Here is a 6,772-nt window from a genome sequence, read left to right as displayed (position 1 = left end):
AGTGGAGTTGAGGTAGAAGATCAGGCAAAATCGTATTGAATGGTGGAGCAGGCTCGGGGGGCCGAATGGCCGACTCCAGCTCCTAATTATTCTATTCTTATGATTGTGAGGGTTGAAGACGAGAAAGAATGATGATGAAGAGAAGATGGGGAGAGGAGTGGATGCCTCTATTCGGATCATTACGGTATTGTGTTGGGATTGCGCGTGCGCATCTGTTAGGTGGAGAGCGGTAAGACCTTGGCGCTGGGGCCGGAGATCTCGCGGGATTGGGGGAGTGGAGCGAGCCGGCAAGGAGGGAGATCCAAGCGCGCGAGACAGCGCGCGGGCAGCGGACAACAGTTGGCCCACTGCAGGGGCGGCCGTGAGGTAAATCAGGCCGCCGTCAGCTGCTCAGGGAGGCTCGATCTGCCGGTCAAGCTCAGGGTCAGCGGAACTTCCTCCCCCCAGGCACTGTCCCCTCCCCCTTCCCCCCGGGCACTGCCCCCCCCCCTCGCCCTCGGGCACTGCCCTCTCCCTCCACACCCCCCCCCCTCCCATCGGGCACTGCCCTCTCCCTCCACCCCCCCTCCCTCCTCCCCCCCCCGGGCACTGTCCTCCCTCGCCCCCAGGCACTGCCCTCTCCCCCCAGGCACTGCCCTCTCCCCCCGGGCACTGCCCCCTCCCCCTTCCCCCCGGGCACTGTCCCCCCTCGCCCCTCGGGCACGGGCACTGCCCCCTCCCCCTTCCCCCCGGGCACTGTCCCCTCCCTTCTCCCCCGGGCACTGCCCCCTCCCCCTTCCCCCCGGGCACTGTCCCCTCCCTTCTCCCCCCGGGCACTGTCCCCTCCCCCTTCCCCCCCGGGCACTGCCCTCGCCCTCGGGCACTGCCCTCCCCCTCCCCCCCCGTGGGCACTGCCCCCTTCCCCCCGAACACTGCCCCCTCCCCCCTTCCCCCACCCCCCCGGACACTGTCCCCTCCCCCTGAACACTGCCCCTTCCCCATCCTTCCCCCCCCCCCCCCCCGGGGGGCACTGCCCCATCCCCCCCTAGGCACTGCCCTCCCCCCCCGGCACTGCCTTCACCCCCTCCCTCTGGGCATTGCCCCCCCTCCCATCGTCCTGCCCCCGCCGCCATGCCCCCCCCTCTGTCGCCCTGCACCCTGCCCCTTCCCCTCTGCCCCCCTCTCTCTCACCTGAGTTCTCAGATGGCTGTACAGTCGAATACGGGAATTACAGTCTCTGTAGCAGGTTGGGCAGACAGCGGTTGAAGGAAAGGGTGGGTGGGGAGCATGGTATGCCGCACACATCTTCCACTGTCTGCGCTTGATTTCTGCATGCTCTCAGTGACTAGACTCGAGGTGCTCAACGCCCACCTGGATGTAGAGGCCCTGACCTGTGAGAAACCACCATCAGCGGCAGGTCGGGGGCATAAAAGGAGCGATGTGCGGCCCAGGGAGTGGCGTGAAGGCATACTACTACAAGGTACAGCGCGAGCTGGTGCAGGAGGGCGACGGCAGCGAAGAGGGATGTCAGCAAGGTCCAGGTCGGTGATTGGATCGTGGGCAGGTACAGCAGGAGCAGCGAGATCGGGGCGAAGGGGCAGTGAGAGACTGAGGGATGTGATCGAGGCCCAGGGACAGCACAGGCCAGCCCACACTGCAATATGTGTGCGCACTAGGTCCGTGCAGCAGAGCAGGTCTCTGGTTGACTTGGGTAATCCTTGCCACTGGACCAGACCTAGCTCTGTCAAGCCCATGTGATGGCTGGTGTGCAACGGCCACCACACGTTAAAAAAATCCACGCAAAGGCATCTTCCACCTTTGAGGATGTAGTTCGGATTCTTCATTCGAAACACCTGTGAACTCATCCTTTTTTTGGCATGGAAGCAAGTCATCCTCGTTTCGAGGGACCGCCTATGATGATGATGGATGCTCTTCCTCCATTTTGGGCCGTCTTGGGTAAGGAATTCCCAGGTGCCGGTGGGGATGTTGCACTTTATCAAGGATGCTTTGAGGGTGTCCTTGAAACTTCTCCTTTGCCCACTCCTGTACAGTGCTGTTCGGAAGGGAGTTTCAGGATTTTGACCCAGCGGCGATGAAGGAACGGCGATATATTTCCAAGTCAGGATGGTGCACGACTTGGAAGGGAACTTGGAGGTGGTGGTGTTCCCGTGCGCTTGCTGCCCTTGTCCTTCTAGGTGGTGGAGGTCGCGGGTTTGGGCGGCACGTCGAAGAAGCCTTGGTGAGTGGCTGCAGTGCATCTTATAGATGGTACACACTACAGCCACGGTGTGTCAGTGGTGGAGGGAGTGCCGATCAAGCGGGTTGCTTTGTCCTGGATGGTGTTGAGCTACTCGAGTGTTGGAGCTGCACTCATCCAGGCAAGTAGAGAGTATTCCATCACACTCCTGATTTATGCCTTAGATGGTGGAAAGGAGGTGAGACAGATGCCACAAAATACCCAGCCTCTGACCTGCTCTAGTTGTCACAGTGTTTATGTGGCTGGTCCAGTTAAGTTTCTGGTCAATGGTGACCCCCAGAATGTTGATTAAGGGGCATTTGGCGATGGTAATGCCGTTGAATATCATGGGGCGGTGGTTAGACTCTCACTTGTTGGAGATAGTCAATACATGCCACTTGTGTGGCGTGAATGTTACTTGCCACTTAGCCCAATCCTGAATGTCGTCCAGGTCTTGCTGCATTTGGACGTGGGCTACTTCATTATCTGCGGTGTTGCGAATGGAACTGAACACTGAGATTATCAGCGAACATCACTATGTCTGACCTTATGATGGAGGGGAGGTCATTGATGAAGCAGCTAAAGATAGTTGGGCCTAGGACATTGCCACGAGGAACTCCTGCACTGATGTCTAGCAAGTGTGGTAGTTTAAAAATTGATCACAGGCAATATGCACCCGTCTACCATCTCATTCATCGTTGTGGGGGAAAGCATTGAACAGGCTTGTTAAAAGTTTCTGATGCAAATAGTGTGTGCGTGTAATAAGGACAGTTGAATTTACTATTCTTCCAGCCCCATGTCAAATAGCCTACTGACACACGGTCATAAATGAAGAATGGCCATGTGGGGCTGTGGGGCTGTTGGGAGGTTGGGAGGGCAGTTGGTGCCTGTGGATCTGCACCCTAGGTATTTTAGCACCGACAGGATCAAACAGCGGAAAATGTAACTGTTAACGTAGATAGAGAACTGATTGGCAGACAGGAAGCAAAGAGTAGGAATAAACGGGTCCTTTTCAGAATGGCAGGCAGTGACTAGTGGAGTGCCGCAGGGTTCAGTGCTGGGACCCCAGCTCTTTACAATATACATTAACGATTTGGATGAAGGAATAGAGTGTAATATCTCCAAGTTTGCAGATGACACTAAACTGGGTGGCAGTGTGAGCTGTGAGGGGGACGCTAAGAGGCTGCAGGGTGACTTGGACAGGTTAGGTGAGTGGGCAAATGCATGGCAGATGCAGTATAATGTGGATAAATGTGAGGTTATCCATTTTGGGGACAAAAACACGAAGGCAGAATATTATCTGAATGGCGGCAGACGAGGAAAAGGGGAGATGCAACGAGACCTGGGTGTCATGGTTCATCAGTCACTGAAAGTGGGCACGCAGGTACAGCAGGCGGTGAAGAAGGCAAATGGTATGTTGGCCTTCATAGCTAGGGGATTTGAATATAGAAGCAGGGAGGTCTTACTGCAGTTGTACAGGGCCTTAGTGAGGCCTCACCTGGAATATTGTGTTAGTTTTCGTCTCCTAGTCTGAGGAAGGACGTTCTTGCTATTGAGGGAGTGCAGCGAAGGTTCACCAGACTGATTCCAGGGATGGCTGGGCTGTCATATGAGAAGAGACTGGAACAACTGGGCCTTTATTCACTGGAGTTTAGAAGGATGAGAGGGGATCTCATAGAAACATATAAGATTCTGACGGGACTGGACAGGTTAGATGCGGGAAGAATGTTCCCAATGTTGGGGAAGTCCAGAACCAGGGGACATAGTCTTAGGATAAGGGGTAGGCCATTTAGGACTGAGATGAGGAGAAACTTCTTTCAGAGAATTGTGAACCTGTGGAATTTTGTTGAGGCCAGTTCGTTAGATATATTCAAAAGGGGGTTAGATGTGGCCCTTACGGCAAAAGGGATCAAGGGGTATGGAGAGAAAGCAGGAACGGGGTACTGAAGTTGCATGATCAGCCATGATCATATTGAACGGTGGTGCAGGCTCGAAGGGCCGAATGACCTATTCCTGCACCTATTTTCTGTTTCTATGTTAAAAGGTACTGTTGGTATAAAAATAAACTGCTTAAATACTTTGAAGCTTTTGTTCTTTTCGTGGTTCAGTGTACTGCACACTTGCACTTGTTTGAAGGAGGGTGGTATATCCATATTAATATCATAAGTTACTGCTGACAAGCAACTGAAATGTGTCGTCTTTATAACAACTCTGCATACTGTAGAAAGTCCTCTCAGAAGCGGTTCTTAGCGCAGCAGAGAGCTGCATGTCCACAGAGACTTATTTTCATTGAAACACCTGTGAACTCATCCTTTTTGGCGTGGAAGCAAGTCATCCTCGATACGAGGGACCGCTTATGATGATGATGATGATTTTTGAGGAGGTGAATGTTTGGCGCAGGTATGGAATTTCTTGCAAGGGACTCGGTAAAAGAAAGACTGAACTTGCATTTATATAGCACCTTACCTGGTTGCAGTGTCCCAAAGAGCTTTACAGCCAATGAAGTTATTTTTTGAAGTGTAGTCACTGTTGGAAATATGGCAGCCAATTTGCGCTCAGCGAGGTCCTGCAAACAGCAATGACATGACCAGATAATCTGTTTTAAAAAAAATTTATATTGGTTGATAAATATTGGCCAGGACACTGGGGTGAACTCCCCTGCTCTTCTTCAAAATAGTGATGTGGTATCTTTAACGTCCGCCCGAAATCTCATTCTAAAGTAAATTGTAATGTTTGTGTGTCCTACTGCCTGTCTGTGCTGGTGATTCCCTGTCTCTGCTTTCTAGTTCTCTACATTTGCACCTTTCACATCACGCCTGAGTGTGTTGATAATGTATTCTCCGGTTTCTATCAGTGATTGTTCCCCCTAAGGAGGTGTATCGGAGCAGTTGCGGGGACATTGTTTTAAGTTTTTGCCCTTTTGGGGAGGCTGCAATATCCTAGGTTCTGTCACTGATAGTATCGCGTGCTTGTATATCCAGGTGCTCACCGTTGGGCTGTTTTAATTTTGCCAGAGATGATTAATTAGAGTTCAACATTTATATTTAATGCTTGGCATGTAAATTAAACTACCTACTCTTGGGACATATAGAGGTAAATTAATGATCAATAATGGTGTAAGACTACTTTCTCTACGTAGAAATGTCGTAGTTTCTTTAAAAAGAAAGTTATTGGATAAACAGCAGCACCGGATAGATAAAAAATAAAGTTGTCTGAAAGTGTGCTTAAGTTTCAGATACTCTTAAGGATGTCCATAAATCACTGTTTCTCTCCTGAGACTTGAGCCTATAATCTTGGACGGCATTCCCAGTGCAGTACTGAGGGAGTGCTGCAGATGAGATGTTAAAACGAGGCTCTGTCTATCTCCTCAAGTGGATGTTACAGATTCCATGATGCTATTTTGAAGAAGAGCAGGGGATTTGGCCAATATTTATCTGTCAAGCCTGTGTCAGCTGAACAGTCTGATACGAGAGCCACAGACCCTGTCACAGGTGGGACAGACATTTGTTGGGGGAAGGGTTCGGTGGGGATGGTTTGTTGCGCACTCCTTCCGCAGCCTGCGCCTGGCCTCTTTGTGCTCTTTGCATTGAGACTCAAAGAGCTCAACGCCCTTCCGGATGTACTTTCTCCACCTCGGGCGGTCTTCGGCCAGGGTCTCCCAGGTGTCAGTGGTGATGTCGCACTTTACCAGGGAGGCTTTGAGGGTGTCCTTATAATGTTTCCGCTGTCCTCCTTTGGCTCGTTTACCATGAAGGAGCTCCGCATAAAGCATTTGCTCAGGGAGTCTTGTATCTGGCATGTGAACTATGTGACCTGCCCAGCGAAGCTGATCGAGTGTGATCAGTGCTTCAATACTGGGGATGTTAGCCTGGTCGAGGACACTGATGTTGGTGCGTCTGTCCTCCCAGGGGATTTGCAGGCTTTTGCGGAGACATCGTTGGTGATATATCAAGCTTGTGTGGTGGCTGGTGTGCAACGGCCACCACATGTTAAAAAAAATCTTTAAAAAAACAGGCATCTTCCATCCTTCAGGATGTAGTTCAGGACCTGGAATATTAGGTCCTTCATTGAAATACCTGTGAACTCATCCTTTTTTGGCGTGGAAGCAAGTCATCCTCATTTCGAGGGACTGCCTATAATGATTCCTCAACCAAGAGCACTAAAACAGATTATCTGGTCGTTATCACGTTGCTGTTTGTGGGATCTTTGTTGTGCACAAATTGGCTGTTGTGTTATCTACATTACAACAGTGACTACACTTCAAAAAGACTTAATTGGCTGTAAAGGTCTTTGGGAAGGTCTTTGGGAAGCCCTGAGGTCGTGAAAGCCGCGATGTAAATGCAAGTTTTTTTCCTTCCAGATTGAAATCCTAGAAATAGTTTGTTCGTGTAATAAGCACCCTGGGATGTTTTACTACATTAAAGGTGCTATGTACGTGTAAGTTGTTTTTGTGATAATCAACTGCTGTGATTACATTAAATCATTAATCCTTCGATGTGGACGCTGTAACCTTCTTTGTGCGGTTTGAAGAGGATGGGAGGTTTGAGATAGAAACAT

At 51.0% G+C, this 6,772-nt stretch overlaps 1 protein-coding gene across 1 annotated transcript in view; it reads left to right on the top strand.

Moving 5' to 3' along the window:
• Positions 1–256: 256 nt before the first annotated feature.
• mad1l1 (mitotic arrest deficient 1 like 1) overlaps positions 257–6,772 on the top strand; it is a 614,071-nt gene continuing 607,555 nt past the window's right edge. The window contains exon 1 of the mRNA XM_070856648.1: positions 257–366. The gene's annotated coding sequence lies outside the window, so the exon portion shown is untranslated. The remainder of the gene's footprint in view (positions 367–6,772) is intronic.

This window comes from Pristiophorus japonicus, chromosome 15 (assembly GCF_044704955.1).
Source record: "Pristiophorus japonicus isolate sPriJap1 chromosome 15, sPriJap1.hap1, whole genome shotgun sequence".
In the NCBI taxonomy this organism is placed as follows: Eukaryota; Metazoa; Chordata; class Chondrichthyes; family Pristiophoridae; genus Pristiophorus; species Pristiophorus japonicus.
The sequence above is the reverse complement of the archived record's forward strand: the minus strand, read 5'-3'. Positions and strand labels throughout refer to the sequence as shown.